At 38.9% G+C, this 23,051-nt stretch overlaps 1 long non-coding RNA gene across 1 annotated transcript in view; it reads left to right on the forward strand.

Annotated features, from left to right (window-relative positions):
• The window catches only part of LOC147148621 (uncharacterized), a 148,699-nt gene extending 135,133 nt beyond the window's left edge, over positions 1–13,566 (forward strand). The window contains exon 3 of the long non-coding RNA XR_015086629.1: positions 13,419–13,566. This is a non-coding gene — a long non-coding RNA (uncharacterized LOC147148621). The remainder of the gene's footprint in view (positions 1–13,418) is intronic.
• Positions 13,567–23,051: the final 9,485 nt, after the last annotated feature.

The following is a 23,051-nucleotide window of genomic DNA, read 5'->3' on the forward strand; positions in this document are numbered from 1 at the left end:
GGGGAGGGCCTCCATAGATTATATTAGCACCGTAAAAGATAATTACCATATGTCTGTGCATCCTGTAAACTGATGCGCTTGATGTTTGTATCGTGGATTATTAAAGTGTCTTTACTTAATTACTTCAGACTCCGCTTGAGTGCAGATGGAGTGTCGGTCATTTTTCAAGCTCCACAATATGGAAACACTGTGAAATGAACTATGGATTTATGCATAATAATCATTATTATTATCAGTAGTAGTAGTAGTACTAGTAATAATCGTAATAATAATAATATTTCAAGTTTACAAGCAGTAAAGGCTCCTGCATCTCCCTTTGTATGGCGAAACTTCAAAATCAGCAAACTTTTCCATTAACATTCTACTGTGTGGACAAAAAAAGCTTCAAATTCTAGTGTCGCCCAACTTTCTCGGATACATGCGTCTAATTTTTTTTTTCTCTTTAATCAGAGTTAGCCAAAGTACAAGTCTTAGAATTCACCAATTCAAACCAGAATTGTCTAACTTCATGTTCAATTTGGGCATTGGTCTTCATTCTTGAGGCCATTTTGTCTGCCCTGATATGATTTACACCCAATTTTGTGTCGATAGGGGAAAATGTACATTTATGAAATTTATTTATGCAGGTAAATTATGCCGAGGGATTTTGGAAATAATGAGAATAAATATATAACACTACTATGCAAAATAATACATTCAAAAAACATGACATTTCAATGGATTTATTTGTAATCAATTGTAACTTCAACAAGCTTTAAAGGGGAAGTCAACCCAAACATGTCTTTTTTCAAGAATATGTTCTATGCAAGCCTACAAGTTGAAACAACGCATTCTGATATATTCTAATATTGTGTTTTTGAAACATGACTTAAGCAGCAAAATCCACCCGTTTTTAGCCATCTCAGGGGTCAGCCATTTTGTCACTTCTGTCGACTAAAAGATTAAGAAATATGCATCACCTCATTAAAAAATGCAACAACAACAACAACAACAACGACAAAAAAGTAATTTAAGCCATTTAAAACGCAAAAAAATTAAAAAAAAAAAAGATAATAATACCTCAAAATTGTCAAGCCTCGCCTCAACATTCATCATTACTTGCATTTAATATTATTAACACGGTATATAAATTGAAGCTCACTAGTTAATGAACCTCCAATTTAGTACATTTCTGGTTTATTCGCATGATTCCCTGTTATTTCCCATTGAAAGTTGACAACTTTCCACCAATTTTGCAAACAAATAAAACTCTCAATCCTGCTTCAGATGTGTAGTGACACTCAAACACAATCAAACATGATGTACTCAAACACAACATGATGATTTTGTAACTAAAGCGTTGTGTTGCATTGTTACATGACATGTTTGGCATCCCTGGGTGTGAGAACTCATTGTGTGTGAACTTGTGTATGTAAAATGATTCAAAGCCAGCATACTCCTTTTTTTTCTTCTTCTTCATCATTGTAAGCGTCGCTGATGTTGATACTTGACCTACACAGGTTATCATTTGTGTATACCTGAGCTCCACCCTCCCCCCACCTCCCTGAATCAATTGTCTGCTAATCTCTCACTCTCGCTTTTCAATTGTGAGAAAATGTAACCAGTGCGAGGGCAGCCGATGTAATGGCTTGACCTGGTGTGCTTTTTTTTTCCTCAGACAAACAAAAGGCCTACGAGGAAATTTGAAAAGTGGCGTCATAGTAATGAATGTTGAGAACTCTTCATGGAAGCACTGCTCAGAATAGAAGCTGAAGTATGCACTATTCACAGTTTTATCATCTTAAATATTTGTTTTTATTCATGACTACAGTAGTGTTCCTTTTTGAATTCCGGTCATTAATTCTACTTTATCTTTGGTGTAAATCAAACTGGATGAAGTTCAATGACAAACTCCCGAACAACAAGTAAACGTGATTTGTATTTTATTTATAGTGTACTATAATAGTACATAATGCATTGTGTAATGTAGCACTTATTGTAAATCTTCCACCATTTGAATTCATGCTATACAAACTGAAAATGGTAACATAACCTATTATGAATCTTGTAGGTAATCACCTTGTCATTCTAAAGCAAATTAAATGTCCACTTTCCCATACTCAAATGCTCAGCAAATTTGACAGACATGTTCATATTGTAACGATTTTCAGCGATGTGTACACAAAAATTGCCTTAGTAGCGCCCCCTGGATTTTTTTTTTTAAGTTATCTTGGTTTCATTGAACCAAAATTAAATGTGGTAGGCATGTCTAGCATGACAAAACTAGGACAGGATGTTTGCCATTTTTGTATGCAGCAGCCATTTTAGGGTCACCAGGGCAATTTTCCAGGCATTCATCAAAGGCAAACTCCTACAAACGATTGTTTCCTCAAATTCAAGTGTCATACGCTTTGTACTAGACAGATGAACAATGCTAAATTTGAGGTTTTGTCATTCTATCTGGGTGTAACATGGCTGCAAAACGTGATGACTTGCCCTTAATTCTTTACATTGCCCAAGATTTGTTTTAACAAAATTCCAAAGCCAGTTTTTCATTGCAATATGAAATTTGGCAGATATTTCTACTTTAAGTAAACCCACAAAATCTCAAGAGGCCGTGCATAAAATAAAGAAAGTCAGACATTTTGATTTGAAGTAGCTCTTTAGGGCTAATTGTTGGCAATTTCCCTCCATCCATGGTATTTTTTTAATGAAGTAAAATACATAAACAATAAATCAAAATTAATCTTGAAAGTTTTCCCCTTTTTATAATAGAAGGATTACCTTCCACATCTTCCCTTGTCTGCCTACAGAATCCTGTAGACTGTATACAAGGACATGGGCTGCATACATAAATGTAATAGGCGGCTATTAAGCGGTCAAGTCATTGACGTTGACATGAGCACACATAATGAAGCTAAATGTGAAACTGCAAAATGGTCAACTTATCTTATTTGCGCTCTTGTTGCGTGTTTTGAAGGTCTGGCGCGCTCATTTAGACCTCAAAGGTACATAATTAGCTTGCTTGGGGACCTTTGGCTCAGTGAGCGGCTGCCTGAAGTGATTGGCATCATGGATGAAAGCCAGTGTTTTAGCTTCATATAAACCTCCTTCCTTACCTAAGGGTGAATGTAGGGATGGCAACGTTTTTATATTGTTACAATGACATGCATTAAATGGGCCTTTCATTTACATCCATGATATTTTTAACTAATGATATGTTTTGATGTTTATGGAATGACAGTGGAGGTCAGACAGTATATGTTGACATATGTCACCCAGATGGGAGATGTTTTCCATCTACAAACTTTTCAGTCCTTTCATTAGATGGTTATTAATGATGCTGTTAATGGCATACATAGCCTTTACATGAACAATCTTAAGTGTGGTCACAATAGGGAGCATACAAAAAACAAACAACGTTCCATAGTTGGTCAAAATGGCAAAATGGGCAAAAAAACAAAGAGCCATTTAGCAGACTAATTTGTGACATAAGACTTTGAGATGGTCGACTCTCAAGGAGTAGTGGGAAGATCTAATTGTGACTCCAAACAATAATTCTCATACCATAATTTTGAATTATTACATTAAGGAGTTGTGAAAGCCATTAATCTGAATACATTACACAAAAATAGTCACCGCCTGTAGGATTCTGCATGAACAATATTTTTCATGTCCATGGTAAAGGTGGAGCCTGCCGCTAATGGCTGCTTACTCCAGTAAATTCACAAACACACTCTACAATAAATATTTGGATGAAAAGTCGGGTGGTAACTGAGCGTGCCTTCTTGGGCTGCGTTTCTTTATGTTGCTGTATAAACTAGTTTATTGCACACCATTCATAATCGAAACATCCGTTTGCCTCAAAGAAAACCAAGGACCTGTTGTATTCTGATGTGTGTGTGTATATTATATATATATATATATATATATATATATATATAAAAACTCATTTGACATCATCACCCTTAAAAATAAATAAAAACTATTAGATTTGTTCTCTTTTTTAATGCAACAAGGATGCTCATGTGAATGTTGCCACCTGGTAACCCATAAAATACCAATGACTACTTTCCTATGATCTATTTTATGATGTGGTATGCCTGTATATAGAGTATCCAGTCAATAGCACAGGGCTAGTCCAGTCCTCAAGAGCCCATATCGAGCCTGTTTTACATGTTTCTCTCCTCCATCACACCTGATTTGAATGAGCAGGGTCATTACCAGGCGCCTGTAAAGCTTGCTCATGAGTTGGTCATTGAATCAGGCGAAAGAAAGAAAAAGAAGAAAAAGCCCACATATTTTTGGTTGTGGTATTTGCGGTGGATTTACTCTTTCTTACTCGTCGCAATATTTTTTTTTTCTGTCTGCACTCACACAGACAAATCCCCAAGCACTGCCCGCTGCTTTTATTAAATTCGCCTCAATAAAAAAAGCTCAGACAGGATTTATTAGGTGCTCAGCGCGACCATTTAGTATTTCCCTGCGTTATTAACTGAAAATCAATAGAAAGCAAAGAAAATGGAAGTCATACAAGTGTTGTCGCCTTTATATTATGTCGGCTGTCGGCTCAGATTCATGGTAGGCAGTCTTTCTGCTTACATTGCAGGAGCTCAAGTGGAAGTTATTCATTAGAGGAAGCCGGCGGTCAGATACATTCTCTGTGGCACCTCTGGCACATCTGTCTTGGTGAGGCTGGAATGGAGTGAGAAAGGATGCCGATGTGGCCTGATAGATATGTCACATGCAACACGCCGCCCGCCCGATTTATGATTATTTTGTTCTTAAGACCTTTTTTAACACCATTATGAGGCCTGTACCCTTGGAAAATAAACTGTAATAGCATTACGCTTAACCCTCTCTCCCCGCTATAAAAGCAATCGGTCATTATTCCATGGTGCCATTCATTCCCTTAACTTCTGCCATTGTCACTCGTGCGGCGATGACAAGGCTTTAATCTTGATTTTAAACAGAGGGGCCGTTACCTGCTAATTCAGTTTAATCAGAATGATGCATACAAGGCTAAAAGGCTTGATGCACCACCTTTGTTCAATGTAACTCGTTACATGTGTAATTATTGAGAATATAACAAGAATAAAATAATTCACTGCATAATACAGGAAAATGGTTCACATTTAAGTGACTCAGTAAGCTGCAAAATAATTTGTCACTTTTTCACGTATTGTTATATTGACTACGTGTTTTGATGCGCTGGTTATATTCAAATAGCTGTTGTTTAAAGGGTTATGATTGGGCGACATCCATACTAGTTTCATTAGCCCGTCGACAGCGTTTTGTATCATGTGTTAGCATTAAGCTAGCAGACTTTTGTAAATTGTTTGGGTGAATACACAATATGTAATTGCCTTTGTTTTATGGTTCCAAATGGCCAAATATGACCTTTTCCACCTTTTCAAAGAAATGAACAAAATCAAGAACGGAATAAATTCAATTCTATTTTGTGACGCGATTTTCTAATGGGTCAGTTAGACCCGAAACGTAACAGTAGGGTTAATATGCTATATGATCCTAAGTCTTCAAGGCAATTCCACCACAGGGAAAAGTGGCTTTGTTCACATATTAGGCTTTTCTCTCAGAAAAATGTGGGAATAAAGAGCTTACCCCCACGCTAATTTAATTACTCTTAGGGACCTCCATGACAGTAATGTAAATATTCCATCACGGGAACCCCAGAAACGGCCAGTAATTACTTAAGGCTTTCCTTCACATCTCTCCTCACTACTTCTTCTTTTTTTTTTTATTACCCAAAAGCTTTTTAACATTAGCACTCTCTTCCTGACAAATTAAATGAAATTTCATTAGCCCGGCCGTCCTAATGGCATGAAACTATCAGCTGTTGTACGCCCGGCTCGCTCTTCGCACCGGGCCAGCCCCAGCAAATTAATCAAATAGTCAGCTTCGGAGTCAAACCAAGGCGAGGCGTGGATCGATCCCCGTGTCCGAGTATGTCTTAAGCTAGGAGAGGCAAAGTCTTGCGTATTGATCTGCATATCTTCAACATGTGAAGTCCATCACAAAACAATTATTACAATGTTGTGTGCTTAATTGGAGTTGAAAGGAGATTTGTGAATGCGGTTCATTTTCCCAAAATGTCTACCAGCATGCCTTACCCTACTGTTGTGTTGTTTTGGTAGCCCAAAAATGTTCATGGGTCAACTTCATCCACTGTGTGTTGAACCATCCAAAAAATATTAAACCAATAATGTTTTTATATTGATTGAAAAAACATAAAGTCAATTAATTTTACAGAACATTTTATACTTGTTCTATTTATTTATTACGGAATATGATATTGCATTATTTTCTAATAAGCTAATGAAGCACACGTTCATAATTTGTGTCTATGTGTTAAATTGGAGTTCAATTAGTAGTGAATGTGTGACGGGAAGATTTCAACAGTGTATAATTTCTGATAAATGAAATAAATAAAGTGTATAAATTTAACATTACTGGCCACCCTTTTGAGTCTCTTGTCTCTCAGCCAGGTCAATATATTTAATATACCATGTCAATTCAAAATTAATTTAAAAAAATCAATGAAATAAAAAAAAGAAAATTACAAGGTCATCCTAAAACATTTTTAGATTTTTTTATAGGTAATTATTATGACCATTTTGCATTTTAAAAAGATTTGTCAATTTTTAAATTTTCTAACGGATCAGTTTCACCCGAAACATAACATACTGTAAGGTTAAATGCTCAACTTGATGTGAATAAATGCATAATAGAAAATTCAAATGTGCTTAATGAAGCACTAAATCATATTAGAAGAATGTGTGGAGACAGCTCGTGAATGTTTTTTCCATTGGTTTTGTCACGAGCCACCATTAGCTATCACATTTAACACCTTGGCTCTGGTCAACTTTGAGCTGCTTGACCTTTCAACTCCGAGGAGGGGGCTTGGGTATGGGGGGTAAGGTCCTGGCCTAATGTGCCTCGGCCACACGGGACCCTTAAGGGACTATCCAATCCAATTGGCGTCTAAGAGCGGATGCAGATCCCAAGGTTGCACCTGAGTGTTCAAGGGCAGGTCCAAGTGTAATCGGCACTTAGATCATAGATTAATCTTATTTGCTATCTATTAGGCTTGATTCTTGCTTCCTTGGCTTCCCCCGCCAGCCCCCTCCCAAAGCCAGGATTACTGCGATAGTTTAAGATAATGGATCCTTATGGAAGAGGAGGTCAAGAAGCACTCTTGTTTCCCAACCTACGGATAATATGATTAATCTAAAAGCCACTCTTTCAAAAGAGGTCCCACCTTCGGTGGCCCAAATTGGCAAAAAGGTATAACATGAGCGGCGAGTATGCTGCGATTTGATTGGCTCCCCTCACGTGTAGGTGAAAGGGAATACAATTTGTGTCATTCACTTATTTACCGGTGGAAACGCAGCCGGCGTAAAGTGCGTTTTCCATCAAAACAAATCAGCAAGGCTGCACAGATGGGATTTATTCAATATATTACGGCTAATCTGATATTCTTAAGCGTTCAACCTTTCAGTCCCTCCTGTGCATTGTATTGCTATATAATGTCATACATTGATGTTAATGATCCGAGACCGTAAGGATAATTGACATTTCCTTAATAAAAAAGAGAAAGCATTTGGGTGAGGTGAACAGAGACTTTTAAGACATATATATAAAAATGGCTCGGTTAACATTTAAAAGCACTTTAAATGCTGCATAATTGTCCATCAACACAAAAGGTTACATTGAGAGATTTATCGATTTACCTAAGTAGCTCATTCTGATTCCAAATCTTGCTCTTGTTTTGATTTCTGCGCTTTGCCACGTGGCGGGCAGATAAACGGCAGATAAACTCTGATAAAATATATCCAAATGTGGCAGCCTCCCCGATAACCTCCCCAGAGACATGTCGCTTATCTCTTCCACTCATCAGCAACTGAATATTTATCGCAAACAACAGCCGCGTGTTCATACAGATTATACACAAGTTGCACATCTTGTTAATTTCCTAGTGACCCCCACCTCACGTACAGTATGGGAAGTGATAGATATTTTAAGCCGGATGTTTAAATCATTGACTTAATAATATATATACATATATGCATACATATATATGCATACATATATATATATATATATATATATATATATATATATATATATATATATATATATATATATATATATATATATATATATATATATATATATATATATATATATATATACATACACATATATATACATACACATATATATACATATACATACACATATATATACATATATATACATATATATATACATATATATATACATACATATATATATACATACATATATATATATATATATATGTATATATATATATATATATATATATATATATATTTACTATAGCCTACAGCATTTAGCACTTTTTATAATCTATTTGAAATAAAAAGAAGGGGGAAATTCATTTTTTTGGCACAATCTGTAAACCACGTTCACTCATTATAACATTTAGAAGTTTTTGCTAACAAATGGTCACATTTTTAATGAGTGACATGTAATAATAATCAACTTGATGGTTGTTTCCCACAACGTATAACAAGGTAGGTACGTAGCTAGCTAGAGTACGTAACTAAGAAAGACAAAAGCAATAATGTACTTGGTCCACTTTGACCCAGGTCATGTTTAATTACCAAAATGTGAAGAAAAAAAAGGAAATATTGTTTTGTTTAACTCAACTTGCAAGTATGTCAACTTAATCATTTTCATTGCATATGTTGACTACATGGTCAACCGGTTAGCACGTCCACCTCACAGTTCAGAAGTCGTGGGTTCGATCCCGGCTCCGGCCTCCCTGTGTGGAGTTTGCATGCTCACCCCGTGCCTGCGTGGGTTTTCTCCGGGTACTCCGGTTTCCTCCCACATTCCAAAAACATGCTTGGTAGGTTAATTGGACACTCTAAATTGCCCCTATGTGTGATTGTGAGTGCGGATATTTGTTTGTCTCTATATGCCCTGCGATTGGCTGGCAAACGGTTCAGGGTGTACCCCGCCTACGGCTCGAAGACTGCTGGGATAGGCTCCAGCACTCCCCGCGACCCTTGTGAGGATAAGCGGTATAGATAATGGATGGATGTTGCCTACACACATTGAAATAAAAACAATTTAACATATCCTTTTGTTTTGATTTTATATTGGAGCAATTTGACCCAGAATGTAACAGGTGGGTTAAATCCCTAATACCATTATAAATGAGATTATATACATGTAATGGTAGAATAAACGCTGCTGGTGTGCTGATGTGAAACATGACTGACTTGGATTTAAAACCATCTGATCCTGATTTGTCACCTCTCACCGCCCGTTTAGCACTTCAAAAATGGGATTTCAATTATGTGGCGAGCGTTTGGCCCACCTACGTGTGTTCCTACCAAACAGGAGCGTAACCTTTTGCGAAGAGAGATTGAGGCCTCATTTCCATGCTCACCTGATAGTGTCACACTACTGTGCTCATTAAAAGCTGTCAGTCAACCCAAGGCGTCGCGCTTTGTTTACACCATTTGTCAATGTCAGCGTCATCGTGGGAATCGCAACGACTCTTAATCGGAAGCAATCTCCAGCTGCAATTAATAGTCAGGTTTAAATTCATCTTGACGACATATCAATATGCTATTGATTGCTTGCATAAGTCCTCCAAATGGAGTTCTAGTGTGGGGAAGAAAAATGTGCAGTGCAATGTTACATATATGTTTCCTTTGAGCAATTTGTACATCATAAAATTATTTTTTTCTTTTATCCATTTTCTATTCATAGAATTGATAAATGTCAAGCTCTTGGAATATCATACTGTAAGCGAGTGTTCCCCAACCTTTACTGAGCCAAGGCAACCAATTTGAAACAGCACCAACAAAAATTACACAAAGTGCAAATACTAAAATAATGACATCTCAATTTTGTCACAAAATGACTTGCTCAGTGTAAAATCTGTGCCTGTTTAACTGAACATAAAGCTGATATACTTGCAGGAAGCCATAACTTACTCTGTTGTATGAATCACAATAAGTGTATACACAGGTTTATTGTATCTTCTGCCATCCAATGTAAGAGCATTTCATTGTTCTGCCTATCACTATACATCACTCGCATAGATAGATAAACACTGATATAGTTATATGTAATGAATAAATCATTTTTGAACACGTGGAACTGGATGATTTCCCACGGTACACCAGATGATCTCTTGCAGCACCATAGTTCGGGTATCACATCACTAAATAAACATTTTTTTAAACCTGGTTTCCGCTGTACGATTCATGCAGTTTTACGGGTGTCAGAAATACATCATCAGTGTGTGCCCAACTTGGGTTTAAGTCATCGTGACGTCAACGTTCTTCTTTTTCTTTCTGCTTGTCACCACAGCACACTATCCTTCTCCATCAAAGCCTGTCTTCTGCATCCTTGTCTCTAACACCAATTGGCCTCGTGTCTTATTTCACTACATCTATCAACCTTCTCTTAAGTCTTCCTTAAGCTCCCTTGTGTACTAATGCTCAATGTAAGTGCCCACTAAGTGGCACCTTGAATTGCTTGTATCACATAAAACACCTGAAACTTTCTTTCATCTGGAACCACAAGCGACTAACCCTATATATAAATATATCTATATGTGTGTGTGTGGGGTGGGGGTCAGGTGCTAGTTAAAGTTTAGTTGGACTCGCCGACCGAAGGCTGTTTAAAATTAGAGGCGGACCGGCTTATAGACGGGTACTACCCCCCCCCTCGCCCCCCCGAAAAAAAAGCGAATGATTTAACGAAAAGAAAAAAGGATAAATATGGCATTGCCATCCTGTTTTTTTTTTTTTTTTTTTTTTACAAACACACTTAAAGTACATTGTTACAAAGTTTTACCTCCATTCCCTCAACATGCTGTATCCAGTGCTTTTCCTCTCACTGTCTGATTTACCTCCATATGAGCTTTATATTTTGTGCTGCATAATCACTGCATCAAAATGAAGTTGAAAATGCTAATGCCTCTAATTGGACTGCTAATAGAGACCGTTTCCCCAGCTCTAAGCTTTCGGGGGGTCTGTGTAATCAGTGTCGACAGTCGTTAAGGGAATGGAGAGGCAACTAGGAATGTCAGGAGAGGGCCCAGGCGGTTCCGGCTGACACTACCCCAATCTTCCGGCACCCATTAAATGGCAGTTTCAACACATTACCAACCATAACATCCTTGAATATCACTGATTTTATTTGCAGTATCAAACATTTCATTTCACGCGCCATTAATGGAAAAGTGCTGAGGTTCTAATGCTGCCAAACATTTAGTAACTACCTGGACTCGGAGAACCAATTAACTCGAGCGACAACATGGCCAATTAAACACACAAATAGGTGAGTCCGGCGTTGGTTACTGCCCTAGTAATTTACTTTTGAATAAACCCATGCAGAAAAATACAAAAGCGCTCATGGTATTCTCCTGTGAAGTGAGTCGAGGAAAAGTCGAGGAAAAGAAATGGAGACGAAGACTGTCTAAAGAATTCAGTTGAGCTGCAAAAATATACAGTATGTCATGACACAGAGTACCAAAAAAAATGGATGACCAAGTAGAATGTTGATAAATGTTTCCGATACAGACAAAATTAGAGCTGAATTAAATGTACAGAAACTCAATTTAACGTGCCACAATTAAAATACATGATCACATTTGACTACTTGAGGATATTTGATAAAACAGTGCAGTACAAAGTCAAATACAAATTGATAGATAGAATGTTGTTTTTTTTTAATTAAAATAAATAATTTAGCATAGAAAAAAATATTCTGCAAAGACACAACCCTAGAAGTTAATTTTAGCATGTTAAAGCAAAAAGGCTCTTATCTTAGCTAGCCATCTAACTAGCCAGCTAGGTATCTTTCAATAGCCCCTCTCCCACTGAGGGGAGAACATTTGTGACTGTTGGCGAAGACAGCAAACTGCACGTTCAAGTTAGGGTTCATTTATGGCTGCAAATGCTACCAAACGTTCACCAGACGTTTACCAACAATTTTTTAGTTTTATCTTGTCGCAAAGAAATTTCAAACATGCTCAAAATTCTCTTGTGACAAGAAAAGTCCATTCAGACGTTTGACGGAAGTCTGGTTACCATTTGGCAACGTTTGCAAGCTTGAACGAACCCTGACGAGAACGCAATATTTGCTACCTCAGCAAACGGTCGCAAATGTTCGCCCCTCAGTGGGATAGGGCTTCTATCTAGCATACAGGATCTACCTTTCTATTCTATCTATACTTTTTACAGCAAATCATTAAAAAAATACTGGGCCCTCCAAGTATTACCATTTTAGTATAACGTTAAAATACAGGCCCAAATGTCCATTAAAAATCTAGGCGAGATTTTATTCCTAAATAGAGTATTTGATATTTGCAGTTTCTATAAAAGTGCCTTACGTTTTGCACAAAATCCTTCTATATTTCATCTAATAACGATACTCAATACATAATACACAGCTTTTAATTATATTTAAATGTTGTGTGTTGCGGATGATGTTCCCTCATCATCCAAAGTAAAAATTAACCAATTATTGTGTTTGGCAAAGAGTCCACTGCAGGCGCCACATGCATGGATCAGCTACACTCATCGACAATTTGGTTTTCTGAGCATTGTGATGAAGCTACCATAGCACTGAAAGTTGTACTGTGCATTGGCCACACAACAGTGTGCTATAATTCTTGATTTTTGGAAAAGCATGTTAAAGAACACCTGAGAATGCTTTTCAATTGTGAAAAAAATAATAACACAATAAAACAGAAACCTGTACGATTTACAATACTTTGCAGTGCTGACAAAATGCCCTTTTGAAATATGGGAACATAATCAACAAATGCAAAGAACTGTCTCTGCCTAACTTTTGCTTAAAAGCCATTTTACATTAGTCACAAGAGCTGGTAATTTCAATAACGTTTCCAGGTCCGTTTATTGCCTTCCATCTTCAACCCGGGGTACCCTTCCATCCGTCTATCCACCTTTTTGTAATAGTAACCAAATAGTGACAACATAATAATTGCCTATAGGCCGGTCCGACTATCATTTTAAACGGGCTTTGGTTCGCGTTACCGTCTACCAACTTTGACTAACTTCCTAAATACCGCTGAGCGTCATCAGAAGCAATTGTTGTTTAACCAATTACTAGCTCCTGTTTGAGTGTTTAAAAAAGACAATATGTCGTGCGTTTAACAAGAAATATGTTTAAGGTTTGTACAGATGGCCCTGGGGGCTTGTAGTTCTCTTGTCGTCATACTGTCCTCATTCTTTTGTCTCATCCACACACAGTGCTTCAATCCGTTCCTTTTGGCCACCTCTGGGATGGATATCTTGTAGTATTCCAGTTTATTGTTCAGGAGCAAAGAGGTAGCCAAAGGCCAGGTAACTTGGATTTGACTGGTGTATTCTCTTGTCCCACAGGACACAAGATACAAATCAAGTTCCTTTGACCCCATTGTCCTCTCCACACTTCGACTCCCCCGAAGGCAATTCTCCGGTATGGGATCCTTTCTTCCCTTTTATTTATTTATCTTACTTACCTCCTGCTAAAGCCATAAGGTACATACATTTCCTTGGGTAAACCCTGTGACTCTGAGACCAGCTAATGTTTTGATTACAAATGATGTTTGCACATTGTGCAGGCTTAATAATCATCGTTTCAAAAAGATGCATGGTCGATATTTTGGGTTTTTTTTTTTTCCATTTTAATGAACACTGAAATATCTGCTCCTGATCCCTCTGCAATTTTTCTTCACTTTATCGATGAACAATCTTCTTTCAGAGAATTAGCTGCAAACTAGTACCAGCCAGACACCCCAGTGGCTCATTCTGTGCCGTGTGGTCTGCTTTCACCGCCGAAATCCGCTCTTCTTGTCATCCTGACCTTTCTTCCGTTTTAATGAAATCAGACTTGGCTTAAAAATAAACAAGCCCATTTCCCTGCCCCGTTAGCCCACAGACGCCAGTGACCTATGAACTTAATTTTCTATCCAAACATATATTCATAGGTGGCACCTTCCTCTCGGCGTGATGGAAAGTGTCACAGGTGTTGAAGTCTGATTAAAAATATGATAATGCCCGTGTCCTCGCTCACAACTATTTTGACCATGCAATGACATGAATAGGATTAAATGTAATGTATAGCATATTTTATGTGCTGCCTCAGTGTTGTTTGGCTTATATTAGCCATGACTTTACAATTCTTACACTTCTACAGTCATTTAACAAGCATTCTTTTGAATGATTTACTGGGTCTTTAACTCTCTTATTAATTGCCGTCAAACTTAACCATTAACTTGTGAAAATTTAAATAAACGCTGCTATTTGGGGCGATTTTCAATCAGCCAAATAATCAAACGTACAACTTGGAGGTCTATCTCTTTAATGCACCTCACTTGCTATCGGTAGTCAGATTAGAGGATTCCTGTACAAAACAAACACTGCAGGTTGTCATTCCGTCAGTAAAAACATAATTGTAACCCACACTTCGGATTTATAGTTGTGCATTGCCTGCATCCACATCACCATTTTACTTGGATTGGGTTTAAGTTTTGAGTTTGTAATGATACTTGAGAACTTGGCTCTATTGGGTTTAAGTCTGGCATTTGACTTGGCCAGTTTAAAGCCCTCCACTTCTTGACTACAGTTCAGACTTGAAGGCTGCATTCTCATCGGTTAGTTATAGACTACGATGTGTTCCGACTGTTGAAATTCTGTTTATGTCGTCACCGTTGGAATAGAATGCTGTCATTAATCAAGGATCCTCTGCACTCAGCAAATTTTCAAGGCTTTTATTCTACAACACAGACATTGGCACTTGGTTCAGAGATACAGTATTTGGGTGATTTACTTGGTTCTCTCATCTGAATGTTTCAAATCCACTGTATACTATAATCAACAGTCCCTGTTAACAGTGCACTGCTAGCATTTGACATACAGTAATTCCAATTACCATGCCTAGTTTAGTAGTTCGTATACCTCCACAGCCATTATATTTAGGAAGTGGCACCTGTTTCTTGTCAGTGAGACAAAGAGTATAGACCTCTGCACCCCATACCACCCTCCTTATCAGCACCTTCCCCACAAAGGGTTAATTCAATCATGTCAAGGTTCCCTGCTCTGTTCCTCGCCTCTGCCATCATACTTTAGGCTCATTGGAGCATTTCCTCATTGATGGCACCTTTGGCTTCACAATAGAAGCTAATTTGTTAGAATCTTTCACAGGTCAGGGGCTGCTTAAAGGCGACGAGGGCGCCTCGGCCCCGCTGGAAAAATAGAGCCGTCCAAGAGCCGAGGGCAAATTAAATGCCCAGTCGTTTTATGGCCGCAGACATACAAAGCATAAATATCTATTTATTTTACTTCATTTCAGTCTGCGGGATCTTGCCATGCCAGCCCTGTTAACGTAGGTTAATAGATTGATTCCACTGACATGGCTCATAATGAACAGTAAATTGTTTTATCTCTTAAGTCTTATTTGGTTGTCCAGGAAAACATACGAGGTAATATGCCTGTGGCTAAATGGAGCGTATAATAGATCTCTCCCTAAGGCATAAGGATAGGTTGATGGTGGGGCTATGATTAATGAAAATAATAATGCTCTTGAAATAGACATTTTTCTCCCTTTTTGGCACTTTTGGCCCTTCCCTCTAATGCTCATTCCGATTGCTCATGCACAACGTGATGGATTCTTAGCATTTTGATTTCTGTCCGTGGGGTTATGTTCCCTGTGAGAGGCTCTATGGACGCTTGACTCAACAGTGAACTCAACTCACTTCATAGCCGGAAGTACAGCCATGTAGCTATGATCCAAAGCAGAAAGGGGAGATGAGAGGTGTGTGACAATATATCAATATATCACATACTCTCTCATATACAGTATAGACGTTAATATACCAATATCACTTTTTTGAGTACAAGTACTTAAATTGAGTACTTGCTGATTCTGAGTAATTGTGAAGAAAATGTGCTCACTGTTGTAATGTAAACTACAATTCTCAAACTGTTTGAGCTTACTTCTTCTGTATGTATGTAGAGCAATACCGGAATAAATTCATTTAAAATTTAAAACCCCCAAATCTCATATGATGTTGATACTACTTGACAAAGACCCAAATGAAGGACATTTTTGCTTTTTTCCGTTTCAGTTAATTTTATTTGTTTTTAATTGTTGTTTTAGTTATTTTAGTATATTTAGTATTTAACTATAACAACCTTGATCTCCACATGGCTGGCATGGCTCCTACCTGGGAAATTACAACTGGTATACTATTACCAGTGTCATAGTATCGTGCATTTTTACGTGTCGGAGTACTGTACAGACGTATAATATTGGCTCCGATACAGATACTGGTATTGGTGCATACCTTGACATTAATACTCTTCAATGTCTGACATTCATGGCAAGTGATCCGTCATTCTTGCTGTTCTTGTGCTATCAACACTGCTTGTCCAGACGACCATTGAAAACATTGGCTGCTCCACTACGCTCTACCCTCCGGGTACTGTATTATGATATTATTATTGGCAAAATGCAAAGTTAGTCAGTGATTCCCACCAATAGTGGGTTCTCCGGCCCCCCAAAAATGATCCAAAGAAAAGTTAACTTGGGTTTTTAATCCGCTGATAAAGTTGCATATGCGCTTAAATGACATTAATTACACTATAGCGCCACTGAATCGGCTCCGCCCATTCCATCATTTAAAGGCACCTCGGCTCTTGATGCCTTCTTTTAACTAAATCAATGACTTTTAATTCTGTACTATTGATATGCTTAGATAATGCACCAATTGAACTGTGCTTCTGCAGATGAAGAGTAATTGGGCCCTGACCCTTGTGTGCATCCCATCACCGCATCACCACCCCTAGTACATTCCATCCTGGAAGGAAGAGGGCCGGCGGGTGGGGGGCTCACTTTGTAGACACTCACTTGTGGCAAGGTGATAAATTACAGTTCTTAACTACCATTGATTACCCAGTGTTTCTCTAGCTCTGGTGACAACTGTTCAGTCACTCTGAATGGCTTTTAATGGCACATTAGAGAGAAGAAGGTGTACAGTTTCCCCAACATTGATTCCACTCGCTTGTTGCCTAATAAAGACAAACTGACACAGACTCCTCTCTGGGAATATCCAGCTTCAGACATCCGACCCAAATTTTTTGCAAAGCAATACGTTACAGCTGCGAGTGCACAAATGCTTCCGATGGCCCTGTGCCAACACAATATTGTTAAACCTTAACCTTGAGACGTTTTAAAGTGTTGTTTTTGTTGTTATTTATAGTATATTGGGGGACAGACAGACAGTTTTACTCTGCATTTATACTGATCGGCCTGCTTGGTAGCGTTTGGAAGAGAAGATATTAAAGTTGCAAATAATTTTCGTGAAAGACATTAATGAAGCACATTAAATCTAATAACAAAAGTAGAGTTTAAGAATACCGTAGAACCTCTAAGATTGAACACACCCGCCGGGATGCAGGTTGATTTTCATTATCAGGGATTTGAAAGACAAATGACTGGGGTTTGGGTGGACGGGGTCTCCTTGGTTTACAATAGACTTTATTCATTTTTATATGTACTGTATCAATTTTTTATATAAATTACAGTGCATGAATTGTTGAGGTCCAACGAGTGGGTTGGGGAAGAGGACGTCTGTATTGTTGTTTGTTTATATATGTATGCTTTGAGTTATCTTTTTGTCATTTTGTATTTCACTGTTTATAAAAAAGGAAAATGTAAATAAGTAGTCATAAGGCCCCGATAGACCAAACCGACGTCGGAGGTCCTGAAGCGTTGTAGCGTCTGAATGCGCCGTCTGTGTGGTGTAGTGGCCGCCGTCGTAGTGTCGTAACCCGTTGAATCGGCGTCACCAGTTGTGACATTTGGTCACACTGATTGGCTGTTAGCTAGCAAATCAGCGCTCTGAGCACAAACGGGAAGTGACAAATGCGGAAAAACAGTGAACACACCTCCACTGCCTTAATCTTCTTACAAGTACAAGAGCGAGGGTTGTAAGTATTTCAATATACCGTGTCAAGAACGTGATGGTTTACTTTGCGTGGAGTTCATCGTGAGCGAAGAATATAGCTGAATGCATTGTTTACGTTTTTATAATCCGCCCCCAGCCAACAGCTTTCCGGTTGGATTTTTCTAACCATGTGAAATTGTGACTACCGCCGCCGATGGTATGGAAGGGTATTACATCTTACGCATGCACAGAAGCTACTTTAATGGTCAGCGTCGCTGTCTGTCGTTGCGGTGTATTCCTCCAGCGTGACGTGCCGACAGCCGGCCGGACGCCACAGGGGGTAAGCGTCTGTCACTGTTGGCCAGCATCATTTTGGTCTATCTAGGCCTTTAGGTGTGGCAAACTTGAAGGAGCGGATCAAAAGGCAGATATTTTTTCCCTCCTCCTGCTGTGAGTGCAAACTATAGGACCGTGAGGCAAAAATACGCTAATGAGGTTATATCAGCTAGGTCATAATTAGAGGAAATATCTGCATGAAAAAAACTTACGGGTCATATATACACAAACCATCAAAATAAAAAGTGTGTTGGTAACTGCTTACGGATTCTTAGGCCGCTGTGCAAGCTACTTCATTGCTTGCCATTTGTCATACGTTTATGCACACAAGTAGAATGTGCCGTAGCCTTATCGCTAGCCAACGCGAATGCAGTAATATAAGGTAAGTCAGAATTACACTAAATATCTGCGTGGAAAACACTTGTAAAGTCATCAAAATGAAAACTACTGTGGTAACTGCTCCAGTATTCTTAAGGCGCTGTGCAAGCTAGTTCACTGCTTACCATTTGTTAACTAGAAACCTTGTATGTTGGGATCGTCACAAACCAAGGGTCACCTGTATAGAAACAAAAAAAGAAACGATGCATTATGGTCAACAACATGGTGATCAAGTTGCTATGCTCCTCGTTGTCATGGTAATTAAAGCCGTATTTTACCTCGTAGCGGCAAGACCAGAAAAAGTGAGTCAGGTGTACTATTATCCTTGATCCTCTGGGTACTTTGATGAAAGTATTAAGGCGGCTGGACTATGGCGCCTGGACTGCTAATTGAAAATGCATCACATCTCGTTTAATTGCTTTTCATTGCCCATTTTCTATATTTAATGCCGGCCAAAGTGACCTAGTAAGCGTGCATTTTGATATTTTAGCGCTTTCCTTCAGGTCTATTTTTGTTTGTCCTTAAATCATGCTGTGCTTTTGTCTGCGAGCACTGTGCAAATGCAGGTGTCCACCACTTAAGTATCACACGCCGACGCCACGCCACCCGCCCCTGAAACAAATGAAGCGCCGAAGCCTGTCGCCGGGGTCCTATTTTAACTGCAGAGTGCAATAAGCGGAGCAAAGCTGTGGAGTTGAGCTCACAGAGCGTGTGGGCTTTGCACAGCGCACCTGCTCTTTTGGATCTTTTTGATTTATGTACGCGCTCGCAGCACCAAATGCACAAGGGTTCAGGTGAATATAGATCAAACACGGTCACACAATTGCAGCATAGCTCACGCCGCTGCTTTTGTGCGCATGTATGAAGTTTGGTTGAGAAGAAGATTGACGGCTGATTAACTTGAATGAAAATGGCTTAATTTGACAGTTAGTCATCTAGTTTAGAATACTGTAGCTGTTTATTTTTAAAAAGCTCATACTGCATCTTCATGTTGAAGTATCTTTGTAATGGCAACATTTCTGGAAGGAGGAGTCCAAGGCCACACGAAAAAGAAAAAACAAAATACTGTGAGAAAAATGTGTAAAGTTCAAATAAAGTGGTCATGTTATGAGAATGAAGTAGTGTATAATAAAGGTCAAGGAAGATAGCGACAGCTAGTTTTGGACTGTTTGGGGAATTTTGACTTTCCCTCGTTAAAAATGACTGCTTTATTTTATCCCCTTAATGTTATGACATCATTCTCCCAAGCACCAGGCAGCGCCAAGGCCCTCTTGGAATGACTGTGTTTATTATGGTTATTCTGATGAAATAATCGACTATTGCAGAAAGTCAACATGTAAAGAAGCACACAAATTTTGCAACTGCATCTACTCTGGTGAGAAATGTATGTATTTTAGGGGTCACGAACATGAACCCACCAAAAATCCCTGAGCAGTTATTGAGCGCTGGAAAGCTAGAAAAGAATTAGTCCCCAACACTAGTTTCACCAATTAACACAAAATTGGGTCGACATTTTCATCATAACAGAACACACAGAAAACTCTCAAGAAGCAATACACTGAATTGAATAGCTAGCCAGCCATTTTAGCTTGAAGTAACTTATTTGGGTGAATTCCAACGCTCATGCTTGGACAAACTCCCCACTGTCTCTATTTGTTATGTACATCATGTGCGGCCACACAAGGTGACATTTCTGGGGGTGCGGCAGTACTGTCAAAAGTAGAAGCTGTGAAACGTTTTTACTGACATGTAAATGTCTTCAAGGATTTGTCTGCTGAACATTGAAGTGAAGTGTTATCCATGCAAAGGAAGAATGACATCTTTATCATTCGAAGATCTCTGTATTGAGGCGACGAGCTAAAATTAGCTCGTTGTCAGGAGAGGAGAAATTGACTTTGATTTACATGACCGCATGTGTATGTCCACTATTTAAGCCAGGCAGTCAATGAGTATCCCAATCCATTTCCCATTTCAAAATGCTTTCATTTCGAAGCAACCATCTTGGTCGTATTACAAGACTAAATTACCCCCAATCAGATCCATGGTGCCAAAACATGAAGCAACCCTGCAATGAGATCCAATACGAGAACTGCAGCTTCAAAAGCGCATCAGTGCCATAATGAAAATAAAATACATTTTAATTAATGTTATTATAGGAGTACTTAATATTGTGACTCCAAGGATGCAATGTTCTTGGGCCACATCTTCCTCTTGTAATCCAGGGCTGCTGTGTCTTCCACAATATTGCTTATAATTGATTTTAAAAGCAATGAACATCGTTATCTACTCCAAATCCTGTTTTGTTTAGAATTCTCCTGGATATTCAGTGCTCTTCCGAAACGCCGTAACATGAGCCACACATGAGGCAAATGAAATAAGCTTATCTCTTTTTATATAAATATATCCACAGCTGAAATCCATGCACAAGAGCTTATTGACCTTACGGGTGTGATGGGTTGTGACTTCCTGTTGGGCTTGTGAAGTTTCAAGATCCCCCGGGATGAAGACGTCCCGGGCTTGAGTGAAGGAAAACAAGACGGGCCATCCTTGAGTTATTAGTCATTAAGGGATCAACAGAGTTTACAGGAAATGATCGTCATGCTGTTGGACTCAACCCACAGATATTTAATTTAAAGTAGAGTGTAGCATCACTGTCCAATTACAAACATGCTGTTGTGTTTCGGGAGCAATAAAAAGGTTTTACAATCATAAACACATGCCATAAAACAACTTCCAAACCTAAATCTTGTCAAAGGCGTCACTGTATAGTCTGCACGTTTAATGTCAAAATGACTTTTTGCGACATATGACGATCCGTAAACAGTTTATAACAATGTTTAGGTCGTTAAAACGTAAGACAATGCTTCAAATATGTGCCAGACCATCACATCATAACGTTGATCTTTTCAATTAAAATGAACATAATTTCATAGGATAATGTCATGTTTCAGATGAAATTAAGACGAGTAGAAAAAAAAACGTTTAATGTAGTTTTGTCATTATCTGGGTTTGTGTTGATTTGGCTTTGTGTCGACCTGTTCTTGTCAGCCCGGTTCCTTGTGTCTACCAATCAGCTCTCTCAGCCATTAGTGTATTGTCCAGGTGTTCCTCATTGTCTCTTCAGTTTGTTTGTATTTAGATCCCTGCTTGTTGGTTCATTGTCCTTGTCACATGTAAAGAAGCTGTTTTATATTCAACCACCAGATGGCAGCAGACCTGTGGCTGCACTCGGGTGCTTTCGGAAATACGCTCCGAGCGTGCTCTGCCTCTCCGAACACACCACTCTCAAAGTCGTGTTAGGTGTCTGAGTGAACTGCTGCATGACCTTTTTTGTGGCCTTTTCCAGCCCATTTCTAAAATAGAGACTGTAGCGAAGTAAAAGAATGTTGACAGAAAGGGCGTTGCTTCCAGGACAAGTGGAAATTGTCATATTTTTTCACTGAAATACAAAACAACTGTTTCTGCCGAGTTTGCTAAAAGACTGTGGCTGTTTTCAAGAAATTCAATATCAAGAATCACTACCAGACAAAACATGCAAACTATGACAAGGTGACTGGTAACAAATGCCGTGAAAATCTTAAGCAACTTGAAGCTGAATGGTCGTCCCCTCACACATTTTCACCTCACCAAATCTGGCCCTCTTTGCAAAAAGTCTGGACACCCCTAGATATACCAATCGGAAGTCGGAAAGCGTCGGGGTGTCTGATTGTGCCATCTGATTGATGTAGCGAACACCGTCGTAACATCGGACCCCGTCAGGAAGCATCTGGTGCGCGCTTCGGCATGTTGAATCGGCATCATGAGTCGTGACATTTGGTCACTCTGGTTGGCTGTTAGCTTGCAAATCAGCGCACGCAGCAATAACAGGAAGTGACAAATGCGGATAAACAGTTAGCACGTCTTTGCTGCCTTAATCTTCTTACAAGTACAAGAGCAAGGGTTGACAATGTAAGCATTTCACGACACTGTGTCAAGAGCGTGAGGGTTTGTTTTGCGTGCGAGTTCATCGTGAGCGAAAAAATATAGCTGAATGCATTGTTTACGTTTTTATAATCCACCCCTGGCCAATAGCCTTCCGGTTGGCTTTTTCTAACCATGAGGAATAGTGACTACTGATTCCGATAGTATGGAGGAGTATTACATCTAATGCATGTGCAGAAGCTACTTTAATTGTCAGCGTCGCTGTCTGTCGTTGCAGTGTATTTTGCAGTGTACTCTTTTTATGTGACGGTAGGCCTGACGCGACGAGGTAAGCGTCGGTCCTAGTTGGCCAACGTCGGATTAGTCTATCCAGGCCTTTAGACTTCTCTTAATTGAGAATTTCTTAATCTACGTGTCTTGTTTGCCCTTCCTTTGTTTTGTTTACTTAGGA

Source organism: Filicampus tigris, chromosome 4 (genome assembly GCF_054856515.1).
Source record: "Filicampus tigris isolate MCC_2025a chromosome 4, RoL_Ftig_1.0, whole genome shotgun sequence".
NCBI lineage: Eukaryota > Metazoa > Chordata > Actinopteri > Syngnathiformes > Syngnathidae > Filicampus > Filicampus tigris.